The following is a 16,979-nucleotide window of genomic DNA, read 5'->3' as shown; positions in this document are numbered from 1 at the left end:
AAGACAATTTAAAAAATTCAAAGTCCATGTTACATTTACTTGATATGTTCATGTAGTTAAAGTTACTGGCAAAAAAGGTTTAAGAGAAGAAATAAAATGTGCGCCTTATTTGTTTAGTCTGTGCTCCTCACTTCACCTGCCTGTATTCCAATTGGAAAAACCAAACAGAGTCATCAGCAGTGGTGTTGGAAGCCGCCTTTGATAAAGGTGTCAGCCAAATAAGAAGTAGTAATAATTTAAGTCATCGGCTTATACAGAAGATTGATGGAAATCTGTCTTAAAAAAATGAAAATATAATAGAAAACAGTCTGAATTAGTGTAAGCTGTCCAAATTCAAGGTGTTGATGACAAATGTAATGGCTGTGGCGAATTACAGAGACGTCCAGTAAGTAATGGGAGAGCACCTCAGAAGAAGACTACATTTTTATATACTGTAGATACGCTAGAGCTCATCAGGCGAGCCCAACATGTGTTTGGTGGAGGATAAAATTACGCCATTTAAATCAAACAGGGAAGAAAGAAATGACTGTGGTGATGTGATGTTATCATAAAAAGAAATGTGAATCATTGTAAGCAGCCCTACTTTCTGGGCGATCATCCGAAATGTAATGATATACTTCATAAGGTTGAAGTACATAATAAACAAGAAGAGCTGGGTCAAATATTTAAAATACATTAAAATATATGCTTCAATTCAAATATTCAATGTCTAAATATTCTTGATTATACTGGAAATTTGTCATTTTCCACCCTCTGATAGAGGGCCATACAGGACTAGATCACTAGTAGGGGATCCAAATTTTCCTATATAATAAAATATGAAGGTCTATCTGTGTGTCCGGTCCCTTAAAGCAATTTGATTGGTCAGTTTGGCTTTAATATGATTGGTCAGTTTGGCTTTGATGATGCAATTGAAATAGGAATTGTCAGTGTAAGACACACAAGAAGGAGTAAAGGTGTAGGAGGGACGCTGAGAGTCACCTGCACAGACAGGAGTTATAAAAGCAGACAGTGATGAGCAAGGCGTCTTGAAATGACAGAGTCTGACTAGCAGGCTTTACAAGAAATGCGGATGATAGAGGGAGTGCCGGTCATGAGCGGCGCAGACATGCGAGGATACAGAGGAAAGGTCGTGATATATCAAATATTTTGCAATTTATTCTAATACCTGTCTTCAACAACTAACTTGACTAATTAAAAATAGTATATACATAATCACTGACCTTGAAATAGTCTAAAACGATACCAGACATGTTTGTGTTTGAACTTTGTAATTTTATACCTTTTAGGACTAGGACCACTGGTGAAGAATCAAATATCAAAAATATGATGACATTCATGACCAGTGACCTCAAAGTAGCATAAGGCAACACTCCACATGCCTATATTACCAAGCCCCATTTTTTAAAGTTTTTGTTGACCCCCCGTACCCAATTAGAGGGCGAACCCCTGGAGTCAGTAGGTGTGACACGTACAACTTCAAGTTCTTCCGATCATTTTTGCAGAAGACACCAACTGATTTACTCCTCATCATGAAAGTGTAGTTTCTGTTACAGGTTTTTCCCCGTCTGGGGTTCAAATCTTTGTTGCTGTGTCCTTTTTTTGTTTGTCATTGATCTGTTTTTTTATGTTAATGTTACTTTTGTTTCTGTGTTTTCATTGCCTGTGGTTATATTCCATGTGTTTTGTGGCCGCCAATCACCTCCAAGTACTGCCCTCCTCCCTATAAATCCAGGGGGTCTCCCACCATTCCTGACGGTTCACTTTGAATGCGCTTGGGAGTTGATGAGTTTTTCTTAAGTTCTGCTCTGTTTTTGTAATTGTTTGTCTGGATTCCTGACCTTTTTTGTACTGTTTTCTGACCATTTTTTCTTTGGTTTCTTTACTGGGATTTGGCTGCTTTTGGATTTGCCATTTGTATGGCTTTCATGCTCTTTGTAGTTTTTTTTTGTGAAATTAACCTTTTATCTTTTTTAAAGGGAATGTATTTGCCTTTATTCCTAGCCTGGCTTTGATGGTGAAATCTCCCTCTAGTGGGCATTTCTGGAAATGTACTTGGGACTCCCAGTCCATTACAATTTTTCTACACAAAATAAGGCCTAAATATAAAGATAGTTCAGGTGTAGAGGGGAACCCCAAAAAGCTCAATGCCTTGCATAACTAAACGTCAAGATGATTTGAATGGTATAGCATAGGTGGGTATTTTCTTCTACTGGGGAGAGAGGAGGCGTCGGACAAAAGTGATTTCGAAGCATTCAGAAGCAATTCTTATGCACACAATAATGAATATCAGAATCCAATTGGACACAGGAGAGGCCGATTATCGGCATTTTCAAAGACATGCACTGAATTGGGCTTTTGTTGAAAAGATTAGGACCACCTGGGGTAAAAACATTTCTGCTGTCATTTCTATTGTGTTTTAGTTATTGATGAGATGTTTTTATTGCTGGGTTTATACAAATAGAAAAGATTATTTCTTCCATTGCAAAAGCTGCGTTTTAATGGCAGACACACACACACATATTAGTGTGATTCTCTGTACTTTTGTCAAAAACGTGGAAAATGCAACCTGATTAAAAGATTCTCTTGCACTTTGAAAGCTCAATAACACTTCTGTCGAGATAACTAGCGCTTGGTGATGACGCTGAGGCTCTTACAAGCACAGCGGCTTCTGGTGGCCTTTTTACGTTTTCTTTTTTTTTTTTGCCTTCACTTACATTCTCTGTAAGAAACAAAACAACTACAACTATTTCCTACGTGTAAACTGCATGAGCCGTGCCTGGCTAACAACATAGTAATCGATACAAAACTTCAGGTCTGTCAGTTTTCAAGGGCCCAGCTGGAATGAAAGCCATCAGATCAACTGCTGTAACGGCAAAACGGACAATGCTGTTTTCTAAACGGGCGACTTTAATTTAACAACGTTAGTGAAGAACACAAACATGAAAAATGGCAGCGATACCGGCTGAGGTAGCCAAGCAATCTTATTATGTTAAGAGTAAGAGTTACTGAAAAGTGCAAAGAAAGCACCACACAGCACATGTTCAGGAATGCTGGTCTGGCAGACAGCTGGAAAAATAGATGAGGGCCAGAAGAAGAAGCAGTAGACATTGTATTTATATAGGACACTCTTCAGGACACTCAGAGAGCTTTACATAGGTTGGAGCCGCTTCCACCACCACCAATGTGCAGCATCCACCTGTTGGAGAGGAGGCCATGCAGACCTTTACAGGACATGGCAGCATTTGCTGGGGTTTGACTGCAATAAGTGTCACACTCCACACAGTCTTTAAGATACAGCTTGCCTCAATATCTCTAGTCTCCAGGAACTCTTACTGCATATGGGCTGCAGGGGGATTCCCTTACAAGAGATTAGATCAGGCCATTCAGCCCATAAAAGCCTGCCAATGCTATTCACTTAATTCTTCTAAAATAGCATCAAGTCACATTTTGACTGTCCCTAAAGTCCTACTGTCTAGCACACTACTTGGTCACGTATTCTGTTTCTTCTGTATAAAGAAAAACTTCCTAATGTTTGTGCGACATTCACCCTTAGCAGTTTCCCAGCCGTGTCCCCGTGTTCTCGATGAACTCATTTTAAAGTCAACGTCTCGATCCACATTTTAAACACTTCAATCATGTCTCCTCTTAATCTTTTTTGGCTTAAAACTCGAGAGAGAAACAAATTTATTAGAATCTCCTCTATTGGGAGTTTCCTGCGACACACTCCATTAATAGCTGGGAGACTTCTGGCCCATTCGCATTTCTTTTTCTTTAGTTGTGTACGACTCACAAGCACCTTCCTTCAAGCTGCCTTGTGCCTTGGGCTCCTGAGTTCTGAGTTACTGTCGATTAAGTATGTTTGAGAATGTTAGATATATATAATGTGACCCTTATATCCTGTACAGCTCACAGGTGACACTTATAGATTTTACAAATTAGAATTTTGTGTGTATAGTCCTAAGCAGCACACAGCATAAATGCGTACAGTGAATATGTAGATAGACATACGCACACACCAAACACTCCAATTTGGACAATCCATGTACAGAATGCAGATTTTAAGGCTGATGCAGATGTGTGTTTATATTTATACTAGCTGTGTAACCCCGTGCTGTAAAAAGCCAGGCTCCTAGAAACTATCGAAATTGTCAGAAAAAAGTTTGAAATGCAGAGTCGGAGGTTTCGTTTTGCCGATGTGTTCACCTCCCTTATCTATCAGCGGCTAAGCAAGTTTCTCTCCTCTGAGGTTTCGTTTTTGCCGATGTGTTCGCCTCCCTTTTCTATCAGCGGTTAAGCAAGTTTCTCTCCTCTGAGGTTTCGTTTTGCCGATGTGTTCACCTCCCTTATCTATCAGCGGCTGAGCAAGTTTCTCTCCTCTGAGGTTTCGTTTTGCCGATGTGTTCGCCCCCCTTTTCTATCAGCAGCTAAGCGAGTTTCTCTGTCCTCGGAGGTTTCGTTTTGCCGATGTGCTCGCCTTGCTTGTGTATTAGCAGCTAAGTAAGTTTGTCTGTCCTTGGCGGTTTCACTTTGGTGACGGAGTCGCTTTCTGGCAGCTTCATGCTGTAGCCTCGTACTTCTTTCTTCTTCCGACTTGTTAACTTGGGGCCGCCTTGCTGGCTCTTTGAGCTTCATGCTGTAGCCTCTCACTTCCGGGCCGGACAGACAGACAGACACACTTCTACGCGTAGACGTTTATATATAAGACTAGCCACGCTACCTGTCAAAGGCAGGTCATAGAATTGTTTAAGAAATATTTCTTATCTCTTGCCCTACATGTTCGGTCGGTGCCTTTCCTCGGTGTGTTGTGAATGTCTCTTCACTGGTGTTCCCTCTGTGTCGTGCTTGTTTTTGTAAAGCCTGCTTCTTAGGCTCAGTCATTATTTATTTTTTTTTAGGCAGCTTTCTTGCCTCCTCTCCGCTTTTATACTTGCTGTCTTTGAAGGCGTGCCTCCTACAACATTTCTCCCCCTCGCGTGTCTCACACTTGCATTTCCGCTTTTGTCGTGTCAATAAGCCCAACAGACCAATCAGACCAAAGCTAAACTGACCAATCAGATTGCTACAGCGGGACTGGATGCAAAGTCCTTAGTGTTTTATTATATAGCAGATAAAATTATCGCATTCATTTTCATTCTAATTTCAGTATGCAAGTGCGTATTGCTTAGCAAAGTTCAAATTTTTGGTATCTATGCATCATGTGAGGTTTTTACACATAGCCAGGCATATGTTAATTGGTCTAGACCAGGGGTCCTGGACCACTACTGTGGCTGCAGGTTTTAATTCTCTTTTCTTATTTAGTGAGCAGTTTTTGCTACTAATTAACTCCTTTTAACCTCCGTGTTTTTTAAGACTCCGTCCTCTGAATTTCTTCATTTTTTTCCTTAAACGGCACCCAAACAGAAATGAGATGTGAAGTTAATGAGCCGACAAATGACCAGCTAAGCCAGGGGCTCAAACTCCAACCAGTTTCTTAAGTTGACTTCATTTTTTGTCATACTCCTTCTCAAACCTTCTCCGTGAGTATGTATAGGTTAGTTAGAGCGTTTGAATCGTATATGTGAGTGTATATCTTGCTATGAAGTTTCGGTACAATGAAGCTAAATCCCAACTATTGCTAAACTCGTGTGGCGTCGTTCAGATGATGTGCAACGTCACAACGCACTGCAAATAACACGTGTTTTGTGTATATTGCACACAGTGAACTGCATTTCGTTACTTGGGTTGAAAATGTTATTTCTACAATATTCTGCAAGTTGGTAAAATCAGTTTCAATGTTATTTTAAGCAATAATAATTATTCATTTTTGTATTTGTTTAGTTTGTCAGAATCACAACGCAGAAAAGCAATTTATCTCAAAAAGCAAAGTTAAAGATTATGTACATGTACTATTATTGTAGTCTATTAATGTTGTTTGCTTCATTAAGAATACATTTTTGTTTTTCTTTATTTTATACATATATTATTTTCATAGTGTAAGAACACATTCCTTTTCTGTCCTTTTTAATATTCTCTCTGAAAATGAAGATTCTACTAACAAAGTAGATTCTCAGAATGTATGTACTTCATTACACAAAGTATTACCGTATACTGTATCTGTATAAATAAAATCATAAGCCATTTGTTTGTTTGCACGTACCTTAAGAAATAAGCTATTTGTCATATGATGGAGAAGGGTTATAACTGGAAGAAGAGAGGCAAAAAACTAGTACTGACACAGGGACTACAATTCCCATCAGGCAGCAGAAGTGCACTCTGGCTGATGGAGAACTCAAACACCACAAGCACTTACAACAAGGATAAGTGTCTGTGTGTCAGTCTGTGTGTCCGTTCGGTTGCTATGTCCCTGTTATAAAAAAAGATGGCGCATCACAAACATTTGCATTGTAATAATAAAATGTCATTCCAACAGATGGCGCTTCGCAAACGTTAACACTGCTTTTACTCATACTTAGATTTCAACCCGTTTTAGATGGATACACACATGCATACACTACACATTTTATATATGCATGCCTGACAGACAACATCAGGGCTTGTCAACTTGTAATTCCACCCCAAACCACAGGTTGGGGCCAAACTTAAAACGCTTCTCCTCTCTTTTCCTCTGCTGATCTGGAAACCAACAAATTGAGGGTAAACAACATCACTTCTGGTTCTGGGGCTCCTGGACCCACTTATTCCACCTCATTACCTTCATAACTAGCAACCAGCACCTCAGCCATTTTTCACCAGTCTAATGTTACACTCACGTAAAGACGTTCCTCAAGTAACATGTTAATTGTGATTGTTATTGTGTGGCACAATATATGGGGTTCGTCTGAGGATGCCCTCACCCTTTATGTGTGTTCATGCTTCCTTCTAAAATATACATACATACAAACACACACACATATATATATATATATATATATATATATATATATATATATATATATATATATATATATATATATATATATATAGTGGGCTGAAGTCTATCCCACTGGGAATAAGGCACCAAACAGCTCTTCTCAGGCTGCCACTCCATTGCAATGCCCACTACTACCCACTACCATGCTCACACCCTTTCAAGCTGAATTTATTTATATATGTAACAAATTGCAATTGTGATGTCGCTCTACACAATACCCTTTCAAAATGTATCCTTTGATACATAAGTATTAATGTCGGCTCACTTTTATATCAGACAGCTCCTTCATCAAACGTATTTCTGGATTTAAAAGTCCTCAAAAACCGCTGTAAGAAAGAGACACTTTATTATGAGAGGAGATATACAATAAGCCTGTAGCTACCCTGCCACCGAACAAACCTCCGTTCAGCTCCCTGTGGTCTTTTGACTGTAACTGCGTCCTCTTCAAGTGACAAGCTGTTTACATGGGGGGGGGTGGGGGGTTGAAGGTGTCACAAGAGTGTCTGCCATTCATAATGCAAGGAGTCCAAGGCGGCCATCAAAAAGGCTCACATCCAGCAGGTTAACTTTTGAGTCCTGCAGGCGGACGTGGGGGCGGACGCTTTCACCAACTGCGCTGTTAACACTCCGATGGTCTCTGTGTGCTGCCAAGTGATTGTGGAGCCAGTAGCCTGTTGTGGTCAAAGACAGCTTGATGGATGGCACATACACGGCATTTCATTTTTAAGAATGGCAGAAGTTCACTATGGGATTGTTAAAATGCTAATCACACTTAGTTAACAATAGTTACTGCAACAAAAAAAAGAGGAAGAGAGCAAAAAGGAGTAAACAGGAGTAATGTAATATGTGCAGTTCACATGTAATCTCTGGGGTTATTTAAACATTTACTTTTTGAATTGTGTTGTGTGCGAACAATGATGCTGGTTGAACACTTCATTCGCCTCAATAACCCATGCAAAAAAAAAAAAGATCTCATTTAGAAGTCCTGCGTTGCACCAAATCTGATATGAAGTCGAATTGTCAGGCATTGAGAGGTGGGCGTGGGGGTCAAACTGTATTTATGTAAGCGAGGTAAACTGATAAGAGTCAAACACAAACACCTCTTAAGCTAAGACGGAGATCGCCTTACTTGAGAGGTGTGAGAAGACGGCAGTCATTTTTATTTACGATCTTTAACGAGTGGAGCACTTCTGTTAATTAAGAAATGAATTTCAATGAAAGCAGGTCACTTATTATAATTTTTTCTTTTTTCACTTTTGATATATCACATTTATAAACGGCGTAGACTCAAATCCTAACACGTGAACCCTAACAGACCTTTAAATTGTGTTTGTAATAAGGCTGTCTATGTTTAACCCTGCCTAATGATTTTAATAAACGGTGGATTGATGCTTCATTAAAAAAGGAGTTTGTGTTTAAAGTATTACTTAATTAGGTTAATTTTCTGGTAGTAGAATAGTAATGCTAATAGTAATTGAACAGTATAGGCGAACTAACATATTTAAATGCCTTGACGTCGCCTACTTAACAAGAATTTCCGAGCAAGATTTCCCAATGTTGTTTCTTGTCCTAGAGTGTATATAAACACAGGGAACTCCAGTGTCTGTATTACATCTCGACTGAAGAAGGGGCCCGAGTTGCCTCGAAAACTTGCATATTGTAATCTTTTTAGTTAGCCAATAAAAGGTGTCGTTTTGCTTGGCTTTTCTCTACAAGCAAGATATTGAAACTTGGTTTAAGTGGCCAGTGATTTGGGTTTGTACTTTGGATTTATGACACCCTGACAGAATTCAGAGCTTGGCAAACGGTAACCCAAAACAGACAGGCTGCCATTTAGGGTTAGGGTTTTATTGATCTGATCCTAGAGGCTGGTCTGCCCCTTTAAAAAAAATAACATCAAGACTATCGTGCAGGGTGAAGCTGATCCTCTCCATCACGTGTTCTCCCTGCAGCTTACTTTTCAAAACTACTTCAGGGACGCAGATTTGCTAAGAGCATCGTCAGAATGTCACCTGGTTATTCTTAAAAAAAAAAAAAAACAGAAACAGAGTTTCACACTTTCCTAAAACCAGTGCAGATACCATTGTCTGAAATATCTGCCAGAGCAGCACAATCCGGCCGTCATTCAATCACCAAACTCAATTACGCAGCACTTACATTTTTTGAACCTGAATAAAAGCACCCACAGTGACAGAATGAAACGAGACGAATGAGAAAGGGAAGGGATTACAAAAATAGAGTAATTAAAAAAAAGAGAGAGAAAGACCATACGCACTGTGCATGTTCTGCCAATGCTTTAAATACATTAAAAAGTCTTTTTACTACCCGTGTTAAGTGCAAGCTGGAAGCTTACTGACTGGCACCAGAGCTTCTTCAGTTCATTTCAAATTCACAGGAGAACATGAGAGAGATGTAAGTGCAGCGAGGTAACGGAGAAGCACCCAACACCTTCATTCGGCCGGCCATTGTAAGCTTTGTACTTTGGTTTTCTGGCCATCCGAAAACATTTTCTGCCCTTTTGTTTAAGTCAGAAGTGCGATCAAAAGAAAAATACACAACAAATGCCCTTTAAGGACACTTGATAATGTCGGACAAAATCAGGCAGGAACTCCCTTCTTAGACTGAACTTCTTTTATTCAGTTTTACTGAAGTGTTTTCATATTTTTGGCCGTTTTTTTTTTTTTATTTAGTTTGCAGTCACACAGTGTTTTAAAACAAACGAGACTTTTCCATCACTAGTGACCTGCTGGCCAAACTTGTGTTGGCACTGTTCAGTAAAATAAATAGTTTGAAAGGAACTCTGTAAGTTTCAACGGATGGAATAGAGCACAAAATAGTTATTTAATTAAATAAATAATGAATAAAAAAAAAATAATCTTGGCATACACAACATAATAATAGCAATTCTTGTACGATCTTGTGCAAAAAATGGATTTAGAGAGCTGTATAATTAAGAAATGAGAATTATAGCTTACAATACTCTGCTTTGTTCTACTTTAATGATTTGGTAAAACTTAAACTTCACAGCGCCTGTCATCATATTTTAATGAACGTTACATATTGGATGATGTGCTGTACTGTATATATACAGGTATACATATATATATATATATATATATATATATATATATATATATATGAAACACTATGAAATGTGTATAATGTAAGTACCTTCTAATATGCTGCACGAAATGTACATTAACAAACATGCAGGTTAGATTAATTACATAAACTTTATTACTCCAAAGGGGAATTCCAGAGGTTCTGTTTATGTAAAATACCAAATTCTAATGAACTTTGCCAAAAACAGACAATTTAATATAGGATACATGTATTACACTTCTATCACATATCCAGTACCTGATGTACATTTTGTGGTGTGTAACATACTGTATTTAAAAGGATCTCCCGATATGCTAATAATCACTGTCAAATAAAAAGTGCTGATTTTTGAGAGAATTCTGCGCATAAACAGTTTATGAAATAAAGGAATTAACAAATATGCAGTTTATGTAAAACACCAGGTGCTGATGGACATTGCCAATTGTGCCCTACACTCTTCAAAAATACTGTTTCTTTAATGGCTCTAAATGGTTTTTTACTATGTTGGGTGGTTCTTCTTGTCTTTACTGCATGACCGAGCACCATTTAATTCTGTGAATTAGGGTTCTCTACATATGAAGTTGGCTCTTTGTGTGTTGAAAAACTTCCTAATGTGTAGAAAAAATAATCTTTAATGTATGGTGGGCCGCAGGATACTAACAGATCTAGAAAAACCTGAACTTAGCCGGTGTTATTATATACATTTATATATGGCAGTGAGAGTCTTTGAAAAATCAGGACCCATTGGTATTTCACAAATCTGTCACCATCTGTTCATGGTTATGTACTGTATGGAGCCGGGTACAGATCTAAATAAATAAAGGGTTCTTTCTGGAACCTTCATGTAGGTGGGTATGTTGGGAACCAAAAATGGTTCATCCATTGCATTGCCCTAAAGAACCACTCTGGCACCTTCATTTTTAAGAGTGTATATGTTTATATATATATATATATATATATATATATATATATATATATATATATATATATATATATATATATACTGTATACACGTGTGTGTATGTGTCTATATAGTAAATCTACCAATATTCTAATAATTACTGCCAGGATGAAAGCACTGAGTTTTAATTCACATTCTGCACAAAAGACATTAAAAAATAAGCAGTTCAGGAAAAACACCATGTGCTACCAGACTATGCCAAATGTGCCTCATATGTAACATACTTCTGGACTCATATCCAGTGTCTGCATAGTAAAGTCCCCCATGTCAATTAACAATTAAAATTGTATATATGGACACACTTTTTCCATCTATGCACTTTTAAGAGTTACAGTACAGAGGGAATTTAACACTGGTGATTTGGTTGTCTGACATACGTTTTATGGTGCACAATACACTATATCTAATAAGCTTTATATATATATATATATATATATATATATATATATATATATATATATATATATATATATATATATATATATATATATGCGCCCAATACTTCATAAGCAATGTATGTAATACTCCTACTGTATATGCTAATATTCTGTGTTATGAATGTACAGCACATGTAATAAACACACACTTTATGTAAAACACCATATGCTAATGGCCGTTGCCAAATGTGCACTATAAGCAATATTCTTTTATACTTATACCCAGTAGCTGATTTATGGTGCGTAATACACTACAATGTAATATGCTGCCCCTAAATGCTAATAATGATTGCCAAGTTAAAAGTGCTGATTTCCAAGAGAAATTCTACACCCGCTCTCTCAATATGTGGCATCTTTGTTCTGAAAAATGTGTTACTTTAACAACTTGTTTAGCTGACTGTGATTATGAAGATGCTGTTCACCGCTACCAACGAGGAGATGATTTCATGCTCATGTGCTTGCTCTCTTATTTGAACGCCGAAAGACCTGAGATCTGACTTGTTTTAAGAGGCAGATTAGTTAAAGATGACCGACGCTGTTTTCTTTGCTCCACATTCAGTACTGGTTTCCCTCAATTACTCCTTTCGCGTTAATACGTTTCCGCGGAAAAGGGACGTGCATGCCTGCTTGTGGGCAGGTTGGAAATGAATGAAGAATTTCCACATGCTTCAGCACATGCCTGCGTTGTAAAAACGCCCACTGATCAGAGATCAGCCTTTATTACTCCTCACAATACACACACACACACACACACACGGCCGCTCCCGCGTTGTACAAACACATCTGGAAGTTTTGCATTAAAGTGATCAACAACACAGCGGCGCGACACACCAACAGAAGAGAAAAGGGCACAAGAGCGCAAAGGACGAGTCGAAACCCCATTACTGGGGGCAGAGAGTTGAAATCACTTTTTAACAATATTAGGCAAGCAAACCGAGCTTGACTCATAACAGCGAAGCGTGTAAAGCAGGTGCGATGCCGAGTCATCTTTACAGCTTGTTACGTAGAGCCGAACCCTACAGTTTGTAGCTCCCCGGGACCCTGTACTGTATTAGGATTTTTGTGTGTATAATACAAATAGTTATACTGTATATATATATATATATATATATATATATATATATATATATATATATATATATATATGTATATAATGAGAGAAGGGAGCGAGGGAGAATGTAGATGTATATATGTGTGTAGCAGATTTGCATTGTTATTCTGATTGTTGCATTATTATTATTGTATTAGTATTCCTATACCATATTACAATTAGGATCATTATAATAATAATTATACAAACTGCACTGCATTTCGCTCTCCTTTTCCCTGCTTGCGTGCTTGCAGGAGCTTTGGGACTTTCGACATTGTTTACTGTTCCATTTAGAGATTAATGTTAAAGCTCTCAGCTCCTCAAATTTGGCAGGGTCGCAAGTGAGCGTAAATGTGGTCCCGTTAATCTGTTACAGTAAAAGGATGATGACAACAGCCTAAAGTACGGCGGCATATGCTCACTCACGTAAACGAGCTCCCCGAAAGGCAGCGCTGAAACGCGCCGATGCAGCTGCGGCGTGCGGCGGCTCTGAACACTGCTGTATTGTTGACATCTTTCTGGATGTGTCGATTCAATTGTGAACTCGGGATCCGCACAGCTGAATGTAAAAAATAACGAAATCAGTCCCATAGATGTCATGGGCATTAGGTACTCATTTAAAGGAATCGCAAAAAGATGTTTAGTTACGACGATGACGAAAGAAAAACTGGTCACTAAATTCGGAAGTGAGGAAAAACATGACGCATCATAAACATTGTATTCAAATGATCAGTAAAATAAACTTGCGAATTTTTTTTTTTTTCAAATTGACCCCGTACGTAAGCTGACCAGAGTTTGTGAAGTACACTGAATATCATTTTGAAGATAACACACAATACCTCTATGATTTTACAAATGAGTGCTGCAATTCTGATTCGCGATGCCACCCCTCATAGATTAAAAGCAGCACCTAAACATCCAACATTCTCTCCAGAAAAATTGAGAAATCACCATATTACCATCCGTTCTATGTTCCGTTTAATGGCCGGAATAATAATAATAATAATAATAATAATAATAATAATAATAATAATAATCCTTGCTAAAGCAATCCTGACCTCCGCGGCGTATCCCCGTAAAGACTGGTAAGACGGGCAGTTATAGTCCTAAAAAGTGAACCACAGCAACAAGAACATAAAGGGTTTATCCTCTCGGCAAACTCGCCCTTACATTTAACCTACCTGTAACTTCACCATAAAGAGGAGCCGGTATCTTTCAGTAATTCCAAAAAAATGTATATCCAGTAATATAAATCTGCCTTTTTGATTTCATCCAGTGAAATGTACAAAAAAAGAAAAACTTTCAAACGATAAAGCGCGAGCGGTCCGCTCCCATTTGTTCGCTCGTGTCCAGCCAGATGATAAAAGATTGTTTTCCCACCGGTTTGCCAGTCCAAAGTGATGTCCACAAGGCCCAGTTGTGAGGTTTCTGATCTTCAAAGCTCCAAAATGATCAAATGGGACTACGATCATCCCACCCCCAAACCCCCCTCCCTTCTTTATCACCTTCCCGCCCCCCACACCATTAACTTTACAAAAACCTCAACAAAGTGCGATGCACCCTGCAGTGTGAAAAGCTCGCCAAGGCAACACACAGACACGAATAATGCCAAAAAGCGGATCGGCAGGAGAAGGGGGGACAGGGGGGGCTTCATTAAAGAATACGTAAACTTCCATGGTCCATGGAAAAAGTGATGCGAAACTATAACCAAAATGCGTGCATCGGTGCTGTGCATAAATAAAAATAGCACGTCGGGGTGCTATTTTTGTACTTCATCTGATAATTCAACAGAAAAGCGCACTGCTCTGCCTGCAAGGCAGCCTAACAACATACATAACTGAAGCAATCAGGTAACAAGACACGGCGACGAGTAGCAAAAAAAAAAAAAAAAATGAAATGCAACTCACCTCATCTGTACCAAATATAAATATCCAAATGTTTAGCACCACTCTTGAAATCTCACGTCTGGCAACTTTCTTGCACTGAGGCACACATCAGAGGAGAAAAACAAAACTGAAGCACGGCCAATGGTGTAATTCGATCCATTTCGAGTCAATCCATCAAGCTTGCAGTCGGACTGCCTACCAATAAGCCGAGCTCTGCCCGGGGTCCCTCCCCCTACTCGCGTAGCTCTAGTCGCTCTGGTCTGCTCGATCCTAGATAGAGATTTTTTTTTTGGCTTCTTTCCTTAGACTGCTTTTTGCAGCTAAGGGGGGCCCCTGTTCCCGGTGAGTCTGTCCTCCTCCTCCTCCTCACCCAACATACAACCATCCCCCATCTCAAATAAGCCTGCCGTAAAATCTTTAACAGATTTGTTTTCAGTGGAGATGATGTGAAGCGGCCACAAAGCAGTCACCACCCCCCCACCCCTCCATCTCTCTCTCTCTCTCTCTCTCTCTTATAATTGTTCAGAACTGCGATCTCGCTTTAAACCCTCAGTTCCTGCCGAACACGTGAAATCCTCCGCTCCGCAGATTCTTTAATAGAAAACTGCAATGCAGCGCTAGCTCTACTAGTCTTTCTTTCTTTCTTTCTCTTTTTCTTTCTTTCTTTCTTACTCTTTCTTTTTTTCTTTACAGCTAGAGGGAGACGTTAGAACGAGAAAGTCACCAACATTTATCACAATGTCCTCCCTAGATTGCGTGCAATCCGTGGAACTGTTTGAAATCGCGTATCAAATTTAGACTTCACGCGCAGAATTCACGTAAGTATAACCAACACAAAAGGCAACAGCAAAAGGCAGAGAATAATAACGTTTATGCATAACAGATATAGCATTGAGTGCATTTAGGAACTTAAAAATGAACCGGTCTTTTTTATTTTGCTTTAGTATTTTATTTGTTAGTCGTCCGGTGGAGTTCTTACTGTTGCGTGAATTATAAAATAAGTTTATGCATAAACGTCACACACGTATGCATATGCAAATTTAGGTTAATCGGGGCGGAGCCTATCTGCAAGACTATAACTTACATTTTCACATTTATTTGCTTAGTAATCACATTTATCCAAAGCAGCTTACAAAAGAGGTCAACATAATCGAGTAAACGTCAGCCTGGGGACTGTTAGGGAACAAGTGTGAGATCATCACAAGTGAAGAGCTCAGAACAAATTACAAACGAGTTACAATTTCTAGGTTAACAAGAACCCAATCTAAGTAGGTCAGAAAGGCTCAGAACAAGAGAGCCTTCAAACAGTCCTTCAACACATCGAGGGAGTCAACAGTTTGGATGGAGGCGGGCAGCTCTTTGAATCGAGTGACAGTCCATCACTTGGTCATATACACCCACAGTCACACTGGAAGTGCTAAATTAGCCCTGTTATGACTGAATAATCTGAGTGTGTCCTACCATGGATTGGCATCCCATCCAGGGATTGTTTCTGACTTTCACTGCTGTTGCTACAGCTGTATTAAAAACAGATTGGAAACAGTTTGACATGCAGACGTTAACGTAACATTCATAACCTGCCCATATCAGAACCACTGGGCATAAGGCAGCAACATCTTTCGATGGGCACTGGTGCAGTCCAGTGCCCACTCACAAAACCACACACCCTCAAGGAGCCACTTTAGATTCACAGATTAATCTGTCCTGGTAATAGTGGGTCCATGGCAAAAATCAATCTTGAATCTGGTGAATATACCCACACTGGGTCAGTTTGAAGTTTCTAGTCAAAGTAACACACATGCAGAAAATATGAAAGGAAAACCCATGTATAGATGGCGGGGGCACAGAAACAGTGCAAACCCAGCTACTAGACTGGGGACTGCAGTGCTCTTGGACTGGAAAAGGTCACATCAGAAAATAAATGGATAAGCATACAGTAAAAAATGAATATATATATATATATATATATATATATATATATATATATATATATATATATATATATATATATATATATATATATATATATATATATATATATATATATACTGTAATACTATAGATAGATAGATATGTAAAAAATTGTGCATCACTTTATTGACTGCTTTGACTGCTGGCTGTATGGCTATGTTCTTAATCAAGTCAGTAGCTGATGAATGTGGCCAGGAGCTGCAAGAGCAATCCATGAAATTCTGTCAGGCAAAATGCATATCGCTGTTTGTATTGTTCATCTGTACCAGTTACACCCAGGAGAAAGGTTACTTACTCTTGTAAAAGTCCCCTTATCTTCAGCAGAAATTGTACTGTAATGTGTACATACTGTATATGATCTAATCATGCAAAGACAGGTCACTTCCTTATAATTGTAGGGAATATGTGAAAAGAAATGCAATGTTACTCCATGGGTCAGGCACTGACATCGATTACTTGTGTGACACTCTGAGCTTTCAATCAACAGAGGTGACGCTGGAAAAATCGTCCACCTACTAACCCTGTGTGTAAAGCTGTGTTATAGTTTTAAAAACTTTGTTTTCTAGATCTGTCTCTGTGTATATATATATATATATATATATATATATATATATATATA

At 38.7% G+C, this 16,979-nt stretch overlaps 1 protein-coding gene across 8 annotated transcripts in view; it reads right to left on the bottom strand.

Moving 5' to 3' along the window:
• The window catches only part of sema6dl (sema domain, transmembrane domain (TM), and cytoplasmic domain, (semaphorin) 6D, like), a 476,052-nt gene that overhangs the window by 51,948 nt on the left and 407,125 nt on the right, over positions 1-16,979 (bottom strand). The window contains exon 1 of one of the 8 annotated variants that reach the window (XM_039770335.1): positions 14,411-14,668. The exons of 6 other annotated variants lie outside the window; for them this stretch is intronic. The gene's annotated coding sequence lies outside the window, so the exon portion shown is untranslated. Of the gene's footprint in view, positions 1-13,684; positions 14,000-14,410; positions 14,669-16,979 lie in introns of those variants that run through there. One more of the 8 variants, XM_039770336.1, reaches the window with a different exon arrangement.

This window comes from Polypterus senegalus, chromosome 12 (assembly GCF_016835505.1).
Source record: "Polypterus senegalus isolate Bchr_013 chromosome 12, ASM1683550v1, whole genome shotgun sequence".
NCBI lineage: Eukaryota > Metazoa > Chordata > Cladistia > Polypteriformes > Polypteridae > Polypterus > Polypterus senegalus.
Note: the sequence above shows the minus strand (reverse complement) of the source record. Positions and strands in the feature narration are given on the sequence as shown.